This window comes from Capsicum annuum, chromosome 1, assembly GCF_002878395.1.
Source record: "Capsicum annuum cultivar UCD-10X-F1 chromosome 1, UCD10Xv1.1, whole genome shotgun sequence".
NCBI lineage: Eukaryota > Viridiplantae > Streptophyta > Magnoliopsida > Solanales > Solanaceae > Capsicum > Capsicum annuum.
The window spans coordinates 142,882,562-142,905,791 of record NC_061111.1 but is presented as its reverse complement, the minus strand read 5'-3'; the positions used below and the strand labels follow the sequence as shown (position 1 = coordinate 142,905,791).

At 32.1% G+C, this 23,230-nt stretch overlaps 1 pseudogene; it reads right to left on the bottom strand.

Moving 5' to 3' along the window:
- Window positions 1–18,481: 18,481 nt before the first annotated feature.
- On the bottom strand, window positions 18,482–21,880 carry LOC107858445 (annotated as a pseudogene).
- Window positions 21,881–23,230: the final 1,350 nt, after the last annotated feature.

Below are 23,230 nucleotides of genomic sequence, written 5' to 3'. Positions count from 1 at the left end.
AGGACTCAATGAAATGAAACTGACACACGTGACTGACTTGAATACATGATTAACATCAATAATCCGTAATATCATGACTAGGGAATTTCAGGAGGTACATGGTTATCATACATCTTGTACATAAGTAGGATTCGCAAGTAAGCATAGCATAATCTCATAAGACTAGTTCATGAGCAATCCAACAAAATTTACATGACTCAATATCAACATGAAAGTCATTGGAACATAGTGGCTATCATGAATCCTTCAGTTAGTCACAATTTAGCTATATTTTGTGATTTCTAGTTTCTTAGGCATTTTATCAAACACCTTGCATGTACTCTTTAAGGCATAGGTGTATTTTATAAATTTGCACTATATTAAAACATCCAATTCACGGGTTCCAACTAACATGATCATAACCTTCATGAAATACAATCAAAATACTATTCTATAGCACAAATAGCAAACACCACTATGAGTATGATCATATCACCGCAACAAACATAATTTAGCATTTAAAGACTGATTCTTGAACTCCACGAATGAAAGGGATCCATGGATGAATACTGTGCATACCTTATATTAAGAATTTGTGAAGATTGACAGCGAAATTTCCTTGAAATTGACTCTTCTATAAAAATCCTAGGGCTTGTGCTTGAGAGTTTTTGGGAGAAATTTAGTTTAAGTTGATGAATTAGGGCTTAAATCTCATGTTATAAGGTTTATATAGGGTGGGGAATTTTACCCTTTTAATCCTGAACAGGTCATTATGTTTTTAAAAAATTTCCAGAATTGGGCCCTTGGGGTGATGCGGCGTTATCACACCGTATCCCTAGAAATTGATAATTGGGAAATGGAGGGATAGAGAGACGCAGATCCATCATGTTGCCCCCCCCTTTTTTATGACCTAGAACCATGGAACGATGCGCCAGTATCGCGAAGCATCACTGTATTTTGACAATTGTTATTTGAGCTACCCCCGCATGCGCTGAAGGCTCAGGTCAGACACTGTCTTACTAAAAAGGCCCTAACTCTTTGCCCGAGTGTTGGATTTGGGCAAATTATATACCGATGGAAAGCTTATTCAATTTTCCACATGATAGCAAGTGAAAATTATGGAAATACCATATGTATAAGAATGAATCCTTATTTCAAAACAAGTTTTAACATCCTTGAGATGATTTCCAAGCTAAGAAAAAGCACAGATATTACATTAAAATATGTGTCCTAGGGTTAAAAGTGTCAATTTCCCTACCCTATATAAGCTCAAAAATACGTATTTGAGCCTCCATTACACCAAAATATACTCTATTCTCTCAAAATCCTCTCAAGAACCATAAAAGATTCAAGTTCAAGAATTTCCTCTATCAATCTTCGTGTATTTATGGACCAAGGTATGTGTAGAGTTAATTCATGGACTTTTTCCGTCCATGAAGCTCAAGAATCATTTTTCCAACTTCAAGTTTATGGATTTGTTTATGAGTTTCATGTTGGGTTTGTTTTGTTCATGTTGAGCATGATTAATTGAATTCTAATCCATGTTGAGTTATCAATTTTATATGGAATTGATTAGTATAGATGTATATTCATGTGAACTTATGATTAAACCCTATAGTGATGAAATTAGAATTGAACCATGATGTTTAATTATTGTACAATGTTGTTTACATATACTATGCCTACTATGTGTTTGATTGAATTCCTATATGAAGGAAAAGTGCCCAACTAGCATGATATTATGAAATCCCTATTTATGTACAAGTTTATGTATATCACATGATTGATGAAGTGCTTCAATATATGAATTATGAATTGTATTGTTGGTCATGTGTTTGAGTAAGTCATGTTATGTCAGTTTCTTTCCATTGAGTCTTGAAGGTACTTGTACCTAAAAACTTAGCTGTGTGCCTAGAGCCATGTCATTTTTTCACGATACTCTCAGACAAGTCATGATCCATAGAACTTAGTCAGTCATGTGACTCAGGAAATTTCAAAAATCTCAATAATCTTAGTAGTTCAGTAACCTTCGTGATCTCAGCATTCCCAGTAAGTCTCAGTAACTTCAGCACTCTCAGTCAATCCTCAGATCTCAGTAGCATTCCCTTGGTCAACAAAACTCAGCCACTCATGTGACTCAAGAAATCTCAAAAATCTTAGTAATCTCAATAGTTCAGTAACCTTCGTGATCTCAGTATTCCTAGTAAGTTTTAGTAACTTCAGTACTCTCAGTCATTCCTCAAATCTTAGTAGCATTCCGTCGGTCAATAAAACTCAGTAAATTCAGTTTTAGCTTCACTAAATGATACGATCAGTTAATCAGTTTAGTTTAGTTAATCAATTCAGTGTCTATTAAGTTGGGAGTAGGATTCATCACCAAGTGAACCCAAGAATGGGGAATCACCTGTTATTTAGTGGAGGGTGTGATCCTTATAAGCAATTCTTGTGTTCTAGAAATATATAGCCAGTGTAGGTTGTGATGCACGATACATATTTAGGGCTATATATATATATATCTCTTATTTAGGTTACCTACTAGGAGGGGTTGACGTAGAGCTCCCTGTCAGCGTGGGTATACTCATAGTAGGTCTTTACTCGTGGCATGGTATTGACACCCTTCCAGCTGAGGTTATAGGTTGGACCTCACCAGGTTAGTTCTGGGGTATGTCAGTTAGATGATTACCTCCCACAGTCTCAGTCTCAGTAAAAAAACTCACATAGTTCTTTAGATTTCAGGATTATCAGATACAGTCAAATTCAGATACAGTACGGAACTCAGCTAGTTCTATTGGATTTAGGACTATTAGACACAGTCACTCATATTATCAGTTATATCAGTTCTCAGAATTTATGTTATCAGCATTCAGCTTCAGGACTATCAGATATAGTCAACCATACCAGTTCTTTATAATCCGAACTGTCAAAAATAGTTATTCATGTATCAGTAACATAGTATCAAGACCTCAGTATTCAGTAATACAATATCATTATTTCTCACTTATCAGCGACTCAGGGGTTAATATCAGTAGAATCAGTATCCAATCCTATCACGATATCATTTATAGTTACGTAGTCATGCATATATTCTCATATTTATGTTAGTCAGTAAATTAGTATTGTTCATGCATTTGAACCATTTCTATTAAGCCTACCTCACTTGCATACCAGTATATTCAAAGTGCTAATGCATTTGTGCTATGGTGTGTTATACCATAGGTTTAGAAGCATGAGCTCCAGAGAACCAGTAACATCTCAGTTCAGCGATCAGATTTAGCAGTGAGTCCTCATCCTTCAAAGACATGATGGTTACATTACTATTTTAGTTTTTATTTTATTTTAGTAGTTGGAGTTAGTTGGGGACATGTCCCATCAACTCTTTATTCAGATAGTTTAGAGGCTTTCAGACTATAGCATGTTAGATAGCTACAACAGATTTACTTTGGTATTGTTATACCATTTTCAGACACTGTTTATCAAATGTTCATTCAGTTCTGAACCTTATGGCCATTCAGTTCATGTTTCTACATATTTACAGTATATTTTTCAATGCTCTATTGTAGATATCAGTCATGGGTTAGCTTATGGTCCTTTGGAGTCATGAGTACAGTATAGCATTCTGGGTACTAGATTCGGGGCGTTACAAACTTAGTATTAGAGCCTAAGGTTCAATAGTGTCCTAGGAAGTCTGAAAATCCGTATCTAGTAGAGTCTTATACATGGGCATATTGTGCACCACACTTATGTGCAGGAGGCTATGAAATGTTTTAGAAATAGTTTCCCTTCTTTCATGTCTCAGATCATGCTATAGAAAGGTTCTTTATGAAAGTCTTGTAGATTCTCAACATGCTTCACACATGTTAACTTTAACTTACTTTTAAGGTAACAAAACTAGTAAAGCTCAAGTGCTAGAGATAGGGCTTTCTCAGATAGACCCTACAATCAGTTATGGGATTGCCCATAAGCTCAAAAGTATCCTATCAGTTCAATTATGTTCCAGAGTTTTACAACTCTTATTCATGATCATGATAACTCATATGTCATCAGATCCCTTCTTCGAATTCTATGATAGCATATGACCTAGAGTTAGAAGCATGAACTCTGGAGTTTAGCAGTAGTAGAGTTGGGATAACATGATCCAAGTTGAATAGATTATGCATTCATAGGGATAGTTGTACCAAAGTGAATCAGTAGGCTTGAATAGTGCAAACAAGAATTTAAGTTTATTGACATGACATTAATCTTGAAGGTGTGGATGTGATATTAGTAATATATGAAAAATAGAACTAGATGATGTTTTTAGTAAGGCAAGCATATGTCGAACAAAATATAAGTATATGACGATGATTACGGTTCAGTTCAGAGTTTAGTAAAGCGTTTACAGACTTATGATAAAGGCTTAAATCCAAGGGGGAGATGATACATCGACTGACCCATTTTAGGCTCCTAGATTCCAGTGGTAGTTCCAGTATATATAGAAAGAAGTAAGGAAAGATGATTCCCGACCCATCCTTATCTCAGTGCAGAGTTTTGCACTTCAGCTATCATGAAATCCACTCAGGCCTTGCATGTCAACTCTATGGTCACAGATCATGCTCATGCATTTTTTTATAAATCATGTACGATTTCCATTCCCAGTATAAGGGGTCCTCGTTTACCCCGCAGTACGAATTAGTTCTATGAACACAACCTACTTTTATGTACTTTCCATGTATTGTGTCCACTTTTAGTTCCCAGCATAAGGAGTTCAGTTCCATCTCCCTCAATGTTACGAATCATGTCTCACAAATTCAAAAATTTTAGACTCAAGTCATGCTTCTCATGACCCACATACTCATGTCATGCTTCATAGTATGTTAGTCCACATGACTCATGTTCCAATTCTAGTAAGCAGCCAAACTCAGATATGCTATGTATCTCCTTAGTTCAAACCATTTTGGTGAATCTATGTTATTGATGTTCTATTTCTCAGGCTTTAGTTCAAGTATCAAGTTCAGTCAGTATCTATTCATTCTTTAGGTCCTCCTGATTTAACCCTTCAATGAGCTCTCTCTATGAAAATAGTGTAGTAATTAGCAGTTGCTTAGAAGATAGAGAGTAAATTATTCATGTTCAGAGAATATTATTGCATGTTTGCTTTACACGAAGGTGCAATTATAATGATAGGCTTGAATGCTGTAGTAGCATGCAAGTAAGTGGCTAGCAAGAGGTTGCATTTATAAGTTGGGTAAAAGTATAGAGTGCAAGTATACATTCATATCCTTTATCTATATCAGTCCTCATCATGTATCTATCCAAATTCAGTTACCATCTCAGTTATAGTTTCAGTGTTCAGTTTTAGTAATCAGCATTCAGTCTCAAAATCAGATGCTTCAGCACTAGTCTAAACACCAGTTATCAGCAATTCAGTCCAGTTTTAGGATAGCTTGACAATGTTATAGTCATCGATTACTCAGTCAGTAGTACCTCAATACCTTAGTTTATAGAATGTTCCCAATCACATTAGATGCTTAGCCTAGCATTCTTGAGGTAATACAATTTTCATAAATCTATGCCCAGTTACCTCATATTACTCAGTCAGTCCTTATCTCCTATGCATAATGCTCTAGAATTGCAGTTTGTTATTCAAGACTAAGTACAGTTCCATCCTACAGACTCAATATTCAGCTATCAGTCCTTCAGTTAATTGGATAAGTCAGTACAGTTATGCATTCGTGCTCAGCACCCACGTGAATATTTTTAGTAGTCTTAGTTGCAGTGCAAGATGCTTAGTCATTTCATCTTAAATGGTGTTAGTAGGCCTCAACTCATCTTACCGAATCTCAATCAAGTTATGATCTTCTTACTCAGCTATCTTATACAGATAAATCCATATAGTTTGGTTTTTATATCCCTAGCTATATGCTCTAGCCGAAATCTCATGAAAGAATATAATCATTCTAAGATGAAACAATCAGATAGATACAAGCTCAGCTCAGTTCATGTATCATGCCTCAGTCTTAGATCTCAAATAATTAGTTACGACAAAGTTCGTAGGTGCCTTGTGCATTGCCTCAATTTTCCTCAGCAGCTCAACCGAGCCAGTATTAATTAAGGAACCTAGTGTCCTAAGGGGGAGATATGCTATAAACCTTAAAAATTTCATAAGAAGAATATCTCATTCATTCTTGTTAAAAAAAACCTAGTTTAGAGTAGAGGGTACTCATAAGTTAACCCTCAAAGTCCCAACCTCAGCTTTGGGCCAAGTATTCAGAGGTTCATGTTCCCGTGCATGCATATTTCTAGCATAATCATGGGTTCATCAGTACTTCTCAGTTTACATAATAGTTTTTCTTGAACGTACTCAGTTCCATGTTCAAACTACCATTACAACCTCTGTATTCAATTCATGCTCAGATCCCCATTACAAACTTGGTACTAAGTACTCTAGCATATTCAGTCATGCATTCATATATCAGTTCAGTTATGTAATCATGCATCAGACATATATTCTCACTACGAGGAATTTAGTTCATCAGAATAGTCAGTGATATACTCATAAGTCAATTAACTATGCATCAGATATGCATGAATTCAGCTTATCAATCATACATCAGACATACATGTTCAGTATGCTATTTTCAGCTCTTTAATTATGTCAGTCATGAGATCATGTTTTAGTTATTCATTTTTATTATGTACGTCAATTCATCTTATCCCCTCTCACTCAGTCTCATTCGAGGAAGAATGTTCTTAAGGGGGAGATATTGTAATACCCGTGCTTTTCCTAGCTTGAATTTTTTCCCCAAAAATATTAGAAAATTTCTTTGAAAGATGAATCCACTTTTATAGATGTGGTATTTTCCATAAGCTTTCCATTGATATCAAATTTTCCCAAATCCGACACCCGGACGAAGAGTTAGAGCCTTTTTAGTGAGACAGTATACCATCTGAGCCATCAGCACATCGCAGAGCCAGCTTAAATGGCAATTGTCAATTTCCGGTGTTGCTCCGCGATAGTGGCATGTCGCGTCAAGCTTCCAGGTCTCAAACAAGGTGGCCATATGATATCTCTGTGTCGCGCCACCATGCAAATTCCCAATTGTCCAGTTCCAGTGACTTGGCGCGTCGCGCCAAGGATAAAAATCGGGAAATTTTCACAAAAATTAAAATACGTGTCCTACGGTTAAAAGTGTCAATTACCCTACCCTATATAAGCTCAAAAACACAGATTTGAGCCTCCATTACACCAAAATATACTCTATTCTCTCAAAATCCTCTCAAGAACACATTAGGGTTTTTCATAGAAGATTCAAGTTGAAGAATTTCCTTCATCAATCTTCGTGTATTTACGAACCAAGGTATGCATAGTGTTCATTCATGGACTCTTTCCGTCCATGAAGCCCAAGAATATATTTTCCAACACCAAGTTTATGGATTTCTTTATGAGTTTAATGTTGAGATTGTTTTGTTCATGTTGAGAATGATTAATTTAATTCTAATCCATGTTTGGTGATCAATTTTATGTGAAATTGATTAGTATAGATGTATATTAATGTGAACTTATGATTAAACCCTATAATGATGAAATTAGAATTGAACCATGATGTCTAATTGTTGTACAATGTTTTTTACAAATAGTATGCCTACTATGTGTTTGATTGAATGCCTATATGAAGGAAAAGTGTCCAACTATCATGATATTATGAAATCCCCATTTACGTACAAGTTTATGCATATCACATGTTTGATGAAGTTCTTGAATATATGAATTATGAATTGTGTTGTTGGTCATGTGTTCGAGTAAGTCATGTTATATCAGTTTCATTCCATTGAGTCTTGGGGGTACTTGTACCCAACAACTTAGTTGTGTGCCTAGAGCCATGTCATGTTTTCACGATACTCTCAAATAAGTCACGATCCATAGAACTCAGTCAGTTATATGACTCAGGAAATCTCAGATATCTCAGTAATCTCAGTAGTTCAGTAACCACCGTGATCTCAGTATTCCCAGTAAGTCTCAGTAACTTCAGTACTCTCAGTCAGTCCTCAGATCTCAGTAGTTTTTCGTCGGTCAACAAAGCTAAGTAAATTCAATTTTAGCTCCGGTAAATGATACCATCAGTTAATTAGTTCAGTTTAGTTAATCAATTCAGTGTCTATTCAGTTGGGAGTAGGATTCAGCACCGAGTGAACCCGAGGATGAGGACTCACCTATTATTTAGTGGAGGGTGTGACCCTTAGAAGCAATTCTTATATTCCAAACTATGTAGCTATCCTAGGTTGATATGAACCCTACACTTTTAGGGATATATATATATATATATATCTTATTTGGGTTACCTACTTGGAGGGGTTTACGGTAGATCTCCCTGTCAGCGAGGGTATACTCACAACAGGTCTTTATAAGTGTCACGATATTAACACCCTTCCAGCTGTGGTTACAAGTTGGACCCCACTAGTTCAGTTCTGGGGTATGTCGGTTAGATGATTACCTCCCACAATCTTAGTTTCAGTCTCAGTCTTAGTAAAAGAACATAAATAGGTTTTCAGATTTCCGGATTGTCAGGTACAGTCAAATTTAGATACAATATGGAACTCATCTAGTTCTATTAATTTTAGGACTGTCAGATACAATCACTCATATTATCAGTTATATCAGTTCTCATAACTCATGTTATCAATATTCAACTTCAGGACTGTCAGATACAGTGAACCAGACCAGTTCTTCATAATCAGAACTGTCAAAAATAGTTATTCATGTATTAGAAACATAGTATCAGACCCTCAGTATTCTGTAATACAATATCAATCTTTCTCACATATCAGCGACCCAGGGGTCAATATCAGTAGAATCAGTATCCAGTCCTATCACGATATCAGTTTCAGATACGTAGTCATGAATGTATCTCACGTTCATGTTAGTCAGTCATATGAACCATTTGTATTCAGCCTACCTCACTTGCATACCAGTACATTTAAAGTACTAACGCATTTGCACTATGGTATCTTATATCATAGGTTTAAAATCACAAGCTCCAGAGAACCAGCAGCATCCCAGTTCAGCGATCAAAGTTAGCAGTGAGTCCTCATCTTTCGAGGACATGATGATTATATTACTATTTCAGTTTTCAGTTTATTTCAGTAGTCGGAGTTAGTTGGCTACATGTCCTGTCAACTCCTTATTCAGATAGTTTATTGGCTTTAGACTATAGCATGTTAGACAGTTACTTTAGATTTTCTTTGGTATTGTTATACCATTTTCAAACATTATTTATCAAATGTTCATTCAGTTTTGAATCTTATGGTCATTCAATTCATGATTCCGCATATTTATAGTTTATTTTTCAGTGCTCAGTTACAGATATCAGTCATGGGTTAGCTTGTGGTCCTTTGGGGTCATAAGCATTGTGTAGTAATCCGGGTACCAGATTCGGGGCATTACAATAGTATATATGAAATTTCGGAAAATGAAACAGATAATGAAATAGATAGTGAATCAGATGAATCAAATGACTGAAGAAGATATAAAAATAATAACAAAGGAAGAATATTTATATAAAGAAGGAACTGATCAAAAAATAATATTTGATAATAATATATTTGACGAGATAAAAGGAAAATAATTAGATTTAAGTGTAGAAAAATATTTAAAATACAAACAATAAAAAACATATTTAGTAGACGAAAAGAAGAATACTACATAGTAAGCCAAAAGGAACATATAATAGACTGTAGATATGCAAAAGGTAAAGCTAGTATACCACTAGTAACAAAAAGAATAATTAATTAAAAAATAAATGATATAAAAAGTAAAGACCCAATAAAATAATTACACCTTGGAGGAACAAAAATATTAATAAAAGCATGTTTTAGAGAAGGAATAGATACACCAATAGAATTATATTTAGCAGATGATAGAATTAGAAAAGCTAGAGAAAAAAGTAAAATAACTGCTATAAGAGGAATCTAATATACCAAAAATTTAAATTTATAATAAGTGCAAATTATTCAGTAGCAACAACAGATAAAAACATAGATAAGTCATTAGTGCTATATTGGAAAATATCAGGAATAGAACTAACCCCAGGAAGTAAAATATTTACAGCAAGATGTAAAAATCTATATGTATTAACAACAAAACATAAAATAATGAAAAAAAATAAAATTAAAAAAATACAATAGAAAGTCCTTTTGAACAATTTATAAAAACAATTGATAACAATGATTATAGTTACAAAGACATAGATCTAGAAGAAGATTTAGAAATAATAAATGATAGAATAAGCACAACAAAAAGAATAGCTTTTGAAAAACTAGAATCATCAGGATCATCGAAAAGAACAAATTATGAAATAACTTCAACAGTTAATTTAACTCAATATTATATAACAAGAATAATAAATGAAAAAGAATATTTAATACTCCTAAATCCAGGACAAGAAGAAAACCATATAGTAAAATACTTAGTGAAAAATGAAGAATTAAAATCTAATAGTACTATATGCCCAGATCTGCCAAGAAGTTTAATAACTATTAAATATACAACTGAAAAAGAAATAATAATAGGAGTTAGAAAAATAAAAATAGAATTTGAAATAAAGAAAGATATGCAAAAAATAGACATAATATTAGGGATAAAATAGTTAGAATAAATAAAACCCTACAATATAGAACACACACAATTAACCATAACCTACAATAAGGAAAAATTATTAATAAAGAGCTTTAACATGAAAATATATGTACTTATGAAAATAATAGTAGAAGGATATTATAATAGATATTATACACCTATGATAGATATAGGAGAAGAAACCAACTTATGTAGATATAACTGTTTACCAGAAGACAAATGGGATAAGCTAAAAACACCAATAGTAGTCAAAGGATTTAATAATGAAGGAAGATTAATTACCTATAAAGCTAGAAATATAAAAATACAACTATGGGATAAGATATTAACAATAGAAGAGATCTATAATTATGAACTAACATCAAAAGATATGCTTTTAGAATGCCATATTCAGATAAACTATACCCACATATAATAACTAAAACACACTGGTGGTTTACAACCCCATGTAAACAAAGGATAAGAGAAAAAAGAGTCATTAATAAAATAAGAAAGAAAGCTAATTGGATAAACGGAAGTGAAAAAATCACACAAAAATTAAAAATTATAAAAAATACAGAAGACACAATAGAATTAGTTATATTTTCAATAAATAGAGAAGAAATAACTATATTTTCAATAGATTCAATAGATAAGGTAGAAATAATAAAGAAAAAAATTAAGACAACTATACAGTGAAGATCCATTAAAAGGATGAAAAAAAACATAAGACTACTATAAGAATTGAGATAATAGATAAAAATAGTATAATAACCCAAAAATCATTAACATATAAATTTGATGATTTAAGAGAATTTAAAATGCATATAGATGAATTATTAGAAAAATAATATATACAAAAAAGTAATAGTAAACGCACTAGCCCAGTATTCATAGTAAATAAACACAGTGAACAAAAAAGAGGAAAAAGTAGAATAGTTATTGATTATAAAAACCTAAATGCAAAAACTATGACATATAATTATCCAATACCAAATAAGATATTAAAAATAAGACAAATACAATGATATAATTACTTTACCAAATTTGACTGTAAATCAGGATTTTACCACCTAAAATTAAACGAAGATTCTAAGAAACTAATTGCATTTATAGTGCCACAACGATTTTATGAATGGAATGTGTACCATTTGGATATAAAAATACACCAGGTAGATACCAACACTTTAGGGATAGTTATTTCAAATAGCTCCCTAATTGTACAATATACATAGATGATATACTACTATATACAAAAACTAAATAGGAACATTTAAAATTATTAGAACAATTTGCAGGTATAATAGAAAATTCAAGAATAAGTCTAAGTGAAAAGAAAGCAGAAATAACGAAAACCCAGGTAGAATTTTTAGGAATACAAATAGATAAAAGTGGAGTAAAAATGCAACAACATATAGTACAAAAAATTATAAATTCAAAAGAAGAATTAGATACAAAAAGGAAATTACAATCATTTTTAGGATTAGTAAACCAAATAAGACAATATATACAAAAATTAGCAGAAAACCTAAAGCCATTACAGAAAAAATTAAGAAAGGATATAGAATATAATTACAATGAAGAAGATAAAAAACAAGTACAGAAAATAAAAATACTTTGTAAAGACTTACCAAAATTACAATTTCAAAATAAAAATAAAATTTTTGCATATATAGTAGAAGCAGATGCAAGTGAATATAGTTATAGAGGAGAACTTAAATATAGATATGAAGAAGAAAAATTCGAACATCATGAAACATAAAAAAATGAGAAATAAATAGAAAATAATTATGCTTATTATATAAATTTTTATTAGCATTAGAGCCATATATTGTATATAACAAGTTTATTGTACGAACAGATAATACACAGGTACGATGGTGGTTAACAAGAAAAATACAAAATTCAGTTACAACAAAATAAATTCGAAGATTAGTATTAAATATATTAAATTTTACATTTACAATAGAAGTAATTAAGACAAACAAGAATGTTATTACAGATTACATATTAAGGCAAAGCTACCCAAACTGATATTATAGAAGATGATAGTCTAGAAGAAGTACTCAAAACCCTAACTACGCTTTCAATGAAAGTGGATAGCATGGGAAATAAGATAGAAAAGCTAAAGACTAATGAAGTTAAACTGAAGTTTGAAGCTATGACTCAGATAACTAAGCAACGTGCAGAGAAATGTCGATTGGAAGATAATAAAATTTCAGAAATAAAAGAAGACGTTGGGACACTCCAAAAAACCCATAACATTTATCAATCTACTTCAGCAGGTACAAGCAAAGGAGTTAGAAAGAACCTAAATGTGAACATGAAAAAAATATTTGACAAGCCATTTATACCAAAAATACCAAAAGACCCTTTGTTTATACCCCCATAAACTACTACATATTTAGAAAGCCTAAACCAAGACAAGAAAGCTTATAACTACATAACCAGATCATATATTGAAACATCCACAAGATACAAACTTACTTAAACCTTAAACCCAGAGCTGCAAGCATTCAAGAAATAAATTCAAATTATATAACCCATAAACTACAAGGATACGATAAGTTAATTGCATTACCAAAAACTAACCCAAATCTTGTTAAAACCTATTTCTGTTATGGACTACTCAATATTGTATATACCCAAGGCGGAAGTGAATTATCTACTATACCAGAAATATATAAAGCAATTACCGCTTACAAAAAGATAACCAAGGGCAACCTATTTTTTGTAAAGTTCTTTGTGGCACCAACAGAGATATTGTATGATGAAATTAAACCAGTTATACAAGTTGTGAAGATAGGAATGTCCCGAGATATGATCATACCCAAAGATATTGAACAACAAGTTGAAATACCCAAAATAGATATATCAGATTTTTATGCGAATAAAAGAATTATTAGAATATCTATAATTATCCAAGAATTAGCAAATAACTACCTAAATGAAAATCCAAAATAGAGTTATTATTCAAGAGACCAGCTAATGATCTATTCAAATTCAAGAGAGTTAAGACAAGCAGATATGGAGGAAGTTCAGAGATGGGTTATGACACTACTTAATCTAGAAAAAAGAACAATTACCAGAGAAATTAAGGAAAAATTTATTTTAGACGAATTATCAACTAGGTACTGTAAATTAATAGGCATAAATATCCAGACCATTTATATTTGAGATGTAATGGAGAAGATAACATTATTCCAGAAGTTCAAAAGAGGATAAGGATGTGAGCTAGAAGATAGACAAATGATAGAAAACAACAAAACAATGAAGAAGAAGAAGACAAAAAGGCAAGATATTAAAGTTAAGAAAATGACATATGAATTATTAGATAACTTTTCTTGACTTTGAATACGTAAATTATTATATAGCAGTTATTAGCTTTTTGACTTTTCTATGGCAAAGTGCCATTATTAATTTTGTGTTTTTTGTAGGATAGCTTTAGGACTTTTTATAAAGTTACCTTAGTATTTTCTACTTTTGTAAAGATGGCTAATGTAAAGTAGGAACAGTTTAGAATAGTATATGCATTTTTAGAATAGTAATGCATTTTCTCTTTTTTAGGTTATAAATAGAAAAGGCCTTTGCTAAGTTAAGGCAAGAATTTCGACATGGAAAACAAGCCTTCTTGTATACAACAAAAATCCTCTCACCTAATCAATAAAGATATTTAGTTTTACACGAAGCTATGGATGAGCAAAGCACAAAATTATCAAAGCTACAAGAACAAGTATATTCATTTACTATTATGAATAGCTAAATTCAAAAATTCCTGACAATCATAAGTATAATAAAATAAGCTCATGTTAATTACTTTATAGTAGAACTTTTCGAGAAATAATATGTTTTGAAGTTTATTAGCAAAGAGGAAAAGGAGAAAAATTCCTAGAACTATGCATCCTAAAGGTGAAACTGGTATGGAAAAGAAGCCGTGATAGGGGAGTAACCAGAGTAGAGGTGCTGTTTAGGGAAAAAATATCCAGATGACCATGCTAATAGTGATCAAAGAATATGTTATTTAAGAATAATCTAGTACATAGTGATCTAAGATGATCATATTTTGTTATGTGTATGATTGAAGGGAATATTTTGAAAAATAGCATCATATGAAAAATGAATACTTACTTACTTGATGAAATGATAGATGAATTTAAGATAATTATTTTATATGTACCTAAGGATATAGAGATAGTAGATATAAAGAAAATTATATGGGAAAAGATATTTGATATTGAAGATGAAGAATTAGAAAATTGGATAGAAGATGAATTAGAAAAAATACACTTAAATGACGATAGCTACTATTCATACCTAGATAATTACTATTCAGACTGATATTATATAGATTAAAAAATGTTAGAATATATTAAAAGAATTAGAGAAATACAAAGTTGGCTATATGAAGAAATTAATTACAGAAATCAACTTAGAAGTGAAAAAAGACAATTAGAAAAAAGATTACTTGGAATAAAGTTAACCTTAGAAAAAGGAGGTACAAATGATAGTTTATATAATCCATATGGAAAATTATCTATACATGAACAACAAATTTTAATTGATTACATAGATAACATAGGATTACATATAAAATATAGCACAATTAGAATAAATTATTACACAAAAATTTGTAAAATTACAACTACTATAGGATAAAATGATAGTCTATGAATACTTAAGAGCTTGTAGAATAGATATTGAAGGAATACAATTATTAGAAATAGTCATGGAAAAGAATTTAATATTCACAAACCATGAAAATTACCCGAGTTATCTGTACCCCCCTACAATTGTTTTTTTAAGCTTCCATATTGGGAGTATCTCTTACTGCAACATAATTTAGATGTTATGCATATTGTAAAAAATATTTGATAGGCTTTTATGGGGATATTTATGAACATCAAAAGAAATACCAAGGATACATTTAACACTCGATTAGACTTGCAAGAGATGAACATTAGACCAGAATTGTACCTCATCCAAAACGGGGAGAAAGTTGAAGTTCCAACTGTATGCTACACATTGCCTCCTTAAGATAAGTACAAATTTTATCTTTTCTTATAGAATATGAAAGTACCTGATAGTTTTTCATCTAATATTTCTCAATGTGTGAACTTAAAAGATCATAAGATATCCGGGTTGAAAAGTCATGATTGTCATGTTCTACTACAATATCTACTTCCTCTCGTACTTCATTATATGTTTTCCAATGTAGTGTGTTAACCACTTATTGAGTTATCTTCTATTTTCATGCTTGGATCCAAGGAGTTGAGAACTGATGATTTGGAACATATTGAAGTGCGAATTCCCATAACACGTTGCAAGTTAGAAAAGGTCTTTCCTCCTTTTTTTGATGTCAAGGTGCACTTGCCTATTCATTTAGCTGCTGAAGCCAAGATTGTCAGGCCTATTCATTATAGGTGGATGTATCTTATGGAATGATGGTTGTATTTTTTGAAATCTCTCATTGGTAATAAGGCATTCCCTAAAGGTTCTATTGCATAGGGATACAACGTAAATGAGTGTTTAACCTTGTGTTCAAGGTATTTGCATAGAATTGACATAAAATTCAATCGGCTTGAAAGAAATTATTATGGGGGTTTAAAGAATCTGATGGAGCTTTATCTATATTTTATCTTCATGGAAAAAATTTGGGAGCTAAAGATCTATGCGAGATTGAAGCTGATGAATTAGAACAAGCAAATATATACATATTGAAAAATTCTGATGAAGTCTTACCTTATCTCAAGTATGGAAAGAACTCATGTAGTCTCATTTTTATTATTTCCTTCAGGATAATTTCCTTTCGATATGAGATTTAGGATTCACTTTAATTTTGTAGAGAATTCACACAAACTCATAAGGATACTATGCGACACTTAATTGACGTAAAATGGAACCGATAATTTATTAAATGGTTAAAAGATAGGGTAAGTAATATATAACCATCAAATTTAATATGTTAATATTATATTACTCATTCTAAAGTATTCAATGCAATCTTATTCATAGGTCGCATAATTGCATAAAGGAGATGATAGTTGGATCATGGAAGATCTACTTTTACTTTCACCCGATCCTACCAAATATTCGACACATTGTAATGGTTATATTATTAATGGATATAGATTTCATGTAGAAGATTATGATAAAAAGTTAAGAACTCAAAATTGTGGTGTTGTTGTTGTTGGCGATAATGGTACTCCTGGTGATAACATTGATTACTATAGAGTTTTAACAAAGGTTATTAAGTTGTAATTTGTACTGGATAGAAGAGTGATCTTATTTCAATGTAATTTGTTTGATGTGTATTATGAAATAAAGTGAGTCAAAAAAGATCAGTATGAATTTGTGAGTTTTAATCCGGGTAGATTATTGAAAACAAATGAGCCATTTTTTAGCGGACCAAGCATCTCAAGTTTTTTATGTCAATGATAATTCCAACAAAGGTTGGAAAGTAGTGAGGAAGACTCACCCTCGTGATTCATATGAGACATTAGATAAAGTTGATGATGAAATTGAAATGGATAATGATCTTGCAGAGTTAGGAAGCTCGTAAAAAAATGAAAAAGAACTAATGAGGTAATGTTTTGGTTAGCTATAATAATAATTATATTTTTAGATATTCTTATGACATGCATGATGGTTTTATGTATTACTATATCATTCCACATTTTTTTTTCATTTTCTTCTTTTCACTTTTGTTTTTTGTAATGGTTCAAGATTAATTGATTGAAGGTTGAAAATGAGGTTGGATCAACTAGAAAGAGTACTATGTATACATTTGTCGCACCTAGTGTCATAGGAAAAGGACTAGGACGAGGGCTTAGATCTTTAGCAGAGAAAGATAATATGTAAACTAAGAGTTTATTTCCTCAATCTAGTAATATTGTCAAGATATAGGTCCAAGATCTTGAAACAGGTAAGATATTTTATATACTGATTGAAATTAGGTTGCTATTGATATTCTAGGTTGTAAACTAAAGTTGTCTTCAATGATCACACATGTGGTAAATTTTTGTGCAATATATTTATATGAATTTAAATTCTAAAGTATAGAATATGATTTAATTTATTTGTCTAGGTTCTATAGGGATGAGTCAAGGACAAGGGCTTAAAACTCCACCATGTCTGTTAGTCGAGAATTAGAAACCATTGGTAAGAAATTCACTCAAGAATTTGAAACAAGTAAGTATTTGGTCAAATATGTTGTGTTTTTCCAATTCTACTATGTATTTGATGAACTTTAATGATATATTTTTTGCTTTCAGGTGCTATAGTAAAGGGACTAGAGCAAAGACCTAGATCTTTGAGCTCCTCTTTAGGGATTTCTAAAAAAGGTGGAATCTTTAAACAAGAGCACCCTCTATGTTAACCTACATGTTCAAACTCTATCTAAAATAAAAAATTCAAGTTCTACCATGCCTTCTAGTCAAGAAATGCAAAGAATGGATAAAGATTCCTTTATTCTTGAGAAAGAGGATATGCAAGCCAATATTTTACTGCCTCTATCGATTGATCAAATCATGCAACACTCTCAAAATATTGAAAAAGGTATATTTTGAATTCATATGTTATTAATTTGTTAAACTAAATTTGATTGTTGTAGTTTCTATATTAGAGGAAAGGGGTCCATTGGAGTTCATCTCTTGAAAAGGATTTTACTATTTGAGGACTTAGGCCTTGTACTGTGATTCATTTATTTATAAAAAATAGTATATAACCTTCCATATTATGATCTGTCTGCTAGAGTAAGATGTTCCAACTGTTCTGTAAGGCTATTTACAGTCTTCGTATTACACAAAATTTCCCATTCTTAACTGTCTTGGATTCACTTATTTTTCTCTCTATATCTTTCGTTTCCGCCTTTACATCAATAGTAGAACTAGGGTTCTCAGTTAGGAATTGTTCCTAGAATACATCATTTACCCCAGTTGGCACATTACTAGCTTTCTTGTTGAGAGTTAAAAGAGAAGTTGGTTCCATGTTTTCCCTAGTCAAATTTTTAGGAGAACTCGATTGAATTTCTTGAAGTCCTGTTTCGTTATAAAGAAAGTTGTTTACTGGAAATCTTCTTTTCCTTTCATTCATGTCCAATTACAGCATGAGACTCAAAGCTAATCCTAATTATTTATGGTTTGAGCTAAAGTAAACAACATATTCTTTTGTCGGTATTTCACTTGTAGGACACGTTTGATAAGAACCTGCATTTGCATTTCAAGTCCTTGATGATCTTTTTTATTTCTGTGTCTTTATGAATGAAGCAATTTGTTCTCACACTTTAAATTTTCAATATTATATTTCTGATTCAGTCAACACAGATGAAACACTACGAGTATTCTGTGCAGAATCACTGTGAACAGGTTTTTGTCTATATATATTCTTCAATAGATGTGGCTGACCTATGAGAAAACTACATTTGCAAATTCCCACTTCTTGGGATCTATTTTCTTGAATCAATTGTTCTGATTTATTGTTGCTTCTCCTTGGCAATGGAGACTTGGCATGTAATTGCAACTTATTTGTTAACTTGTATAGTGGCAATTACGTTTCCTACAAACTAAATATGAGGAACAAGAGTATAATTCTAAATCCTGATTGTCTTTTCCTAGTGCTTGTATAAAAGGCATTTTCCCACTTCTATAAATCGAATTAAGCTGCTATATTAATAAATTAGAACACACACAACCTGCTGTCTAATTTCCTACTACAAATAAGTTTAGTTTAGTTATGACCTAATGACCTGGTTAGAAATGTTTGGTTAAGAAAGATATAGTTTTCATAAGTTGTTTTACCAATCAAAAAAATATAAACAATGTAAAGTTAATAAGGACACCTAGCAAAATAGCTTAGCCAAGGAAGAAATAGAGGATGTTCTCTTGGCAAAAATATGGTGCAGAGAATAATTTGTACCCATAACTAAAGATTATGACTCGAATTTTAACTTATAAAGATTATTAAATGAAAGACACCAGTCATACCACCATTTTAACTCTTCCATTTCATTTACTTCTCAGTATGTCTCTAATAAATAGGTTTGTATGATCCATAGAATGGTAATGACAAGAATACGTCACACAAACTGGCATAACATGAGAGCTTAGTTTAATTAGAAAGAGTATTTATGTTAAACTAATTGATGATTCCATGGTGGATCATCTTGATTCTCTTACCTAACCCATGAGTAGATTGAATTTAACAACAATTTTCCAACTATCTACTTTTGTCTACATTCTTCTTTGTCTTGCTTCACATTTTCCAATTGCTGGGAGTATCTACTTTTTTTTTTGAACTTTTGCTACTGGAAAGGAAGTTCCCTTTAGGTTCTTAGGATAATGGTAATGACTTATGTTCCTCCCTTGCCCCACATTCTTTTAATTTTCCCCTTTTTATTACATTTTGAAATAAAACTGTGTATATTTTTGGAAACTACTATATGATAGGTTCAAAGGTGATTTTGATGCTCTTCATGATGATGAACAACATAGAAATTGTTCACTTACCCTCCCTCTCTTGATGACAAGTTGGACTTGTGGTGTCCAGAAAGCATATTATGTGGACTCTTGTACTTTATTCTTCTTCAAATTAGTTTCTTTTGTTCACTACCTACAAATTACCAGAGGTTATGATTGCATTCGATCCATTCATCTGAGGAATATACAAGAATATGATTATCTATGAGATACATCTATTTGTCTATACTAATTGGGATCTCATGCCTTATATGGTGTATACTTTACCCTCCCCATGCCCCACTTTGTAGGAATACATTGGGTATGTTGTTGTTTTTGTACTATATGTATTTGATGATTTTTAATGATATGACTTTTGGTTCCAGGTGTATATAGGAAAGGGACTAGATCAAAGACCTAGATCTTTGAGCTCCTTTATATGTGTTTCTAAAAAAATATGGAAACTTTCTGCAACAGCACCTTGAATGCTAACCAACCTGTGAGAACTCCATCTAAAATCAGAAATTCAAGGTCTACTATGCATTCAAGTCAAGTAATGCGAAGAATGGATAAACATCCCTTGGTTCTTGAGAAAGAGAATATGCAAGCCAATTTTTCATTGCCTCCATCTGTTGATCAAGTCACGAAACACTCTCAAAATGTCAAAAAAGCTACTTTTTGAATTAATATGTTAACCTAGAGTTGATTGTTGTAGTTTTCAGCAAATTGTACAACTGTAGGTTTATCTAATCGTGGAAAGGTAAAAAGAGTTCGAGGTAGAAATAAGTGCAAAGAGGTTGCTTCACTTCTTTTTTCTATGTATTCAAATGTAGAAATAAATAGTAGAAACATGAGTAACTTGATTATTTTTTAGCTATGTATCCAAATGTTATGAAAACTTTAATATGAAACTCTAGCTCGATCGGGATGGTAACTATATTTTTTGTGAAACAAATATGTTATGAAAAATTTGATATGATACTCTAGCTCGATCGGGATGGTAACTATGTTTTTTGTAAAATAAATTGAAACTATTTATCGGTATTAACTAAGTTTTCTGGTCTCTAATTATACATATCATATTTTTATATCAAGATTCTTGATAGAAATTTGGTATTTATTTGATGAAATTTATTATTTTGTGATATTAGGGTCATTTGTGTTCAATAAGAGACTAGAAATATTGCTTGTCTTTAAATGTTTGTCTAGGATGAGATGTTGCTCGTCTTTAATGGTTTATCTAAATCTAGAATATGGCTCATCCTTAAAGGTTGATCTAGTAATATAATTTTTCTCATCGCTAAAGGATAACTATGACCACGTAGTAAGTCTATTTTGGATGAGAAGTACAGTTGTGAAAAGATAATTACAATGAGTTAGTTAGTCTATTTGAAAAAAGATATACCCTTGCTAAAAGATAATTATGACCATGTAGTTAGTCTATTCGGAACGAGAAATGCTGTCACAACAAGATAATTGCAATGAGGTAGTTAGTATATTTGAGACAATACATATCGTCGCTAAAAGATAATTATGACAAAGTTGTTAGGCTATTTGGAATGAGATTGTTCGTCGCAAAAGAATAATTAAGACCAGGTAGTTAGTCGATTGGTAAAAGATATACCGTTGCTAAAATGCAATTACGACCAGCTTTTTTGCCATCGCAAAAGGTTTTAAGGGCCACTTTATTGAACTCATCGCTAATGACCTTTAGCGGTAGCGCCTGTTAGGATGGGATGCGACCAGATTTTTTTGGTCCTAAATGTACAATTGGGACAAGATTTGGACTTTCTGGGACCACATTTCCCTTCATTATAGTCTGTTTTTCTTGTAGTGATTTTTCCTCAAAGTCATCCATGTTTGTGTTTGGGAGCACAAATAGATAATTGATTTGCCCCGTACAAAAGTCCACCACCTTCCCTCGGATCCTGATAGTCATGCTGGATGGGTCTAGGAAGGATATTATTCTTGTAATACTCTATATATTTCTAAGCTAGAAAATGAACCATTGTTCCTATGCATGAAACCTTATATCTTGTGATTCATGCTTGAGTGCATGAGTTAGGATGAGTATCACAGTGATAATAGAGCTTATGATGTGTTAAGCAAGTTCATACGAGTCACATAGAGTAAGCCAAGCTTAGAACTTTTGAATCCACCAAATTTTCATGTGTGATTTCACATAGGTCATCTTTTAATGAGCATAACTTGGTTTATAGATGGTATTTTGGCAGATTTATACCCTCCAAATTGTATATAATTGAATAAGATTTCCTTCGATACCAAATTCGCCTAAAACGGACACCCGGTGAAGAAGTTATGGTGATTTAAAGTTTTAGTAGTGTCATTTCAGTCAGTGGCGCGTCGCGCCATAAGACAAAATGATGTTTGTCAATTTCCAGTGTCTCTTCATGATTCCACCGCATCGCGGTGAGTTTTTAGGTCATAAACAAGTGGCAATGTGATGTCTTTGCATCGCACCAGGGGCCCAAATCGAGAAATTTTTACAGAAATTAAAAGACGCATCAAGAGGGGTATTTGGGTCATCTTCCCACCCCTATATAAGCTCCCAAACACAGAATTAAGCCATTATTTCACCAAAACATACTATTTTTCATCAAAACCCTCTCAAGAACACATTAGGGTTTCAATTGGGGGATTCAAGTTCAAGCAAATTCTACTATCAAATTCCAAGAATCTCTCCGTCAATATTCACTAAATCAAGAACTAAGGTATGCGTGTGTTCATTCATGGATTCCTTTCAATCATGAAGTCCAAGAACCCTATTTTAAACTATATTCCATGCTTGTTATTATTTTATTTGATTGTTGATCTTGTTTATGTGTTGAATGATGTCAAGATAGAATCTTTATGGGTTTGTATGAAACTAGGATGGCATGTTAGTTAGAATATATGAACTTTGGGTGATATGGTTTGTTGAATTCATGAATAAACCTATGCCCAAAGTGGTGCATGTAAGGTGTTTGATAAAATATCTAGGATGATAGAATTCATGTCCCATGATTCAGTAGTGCTTAAATGACAAGTCCACGTTCTATGCTCTATGATTTCACATGAATTTCACGTTATTGTTATGTGTTGTTGTTGTGTTATAGAATGAGCATGATATTGAAGCTATGCAAGTATATACATGTTGTATCATTCCATTCCATGTATAAGAAGTTGAGCATCATGTATAGTATGAAAT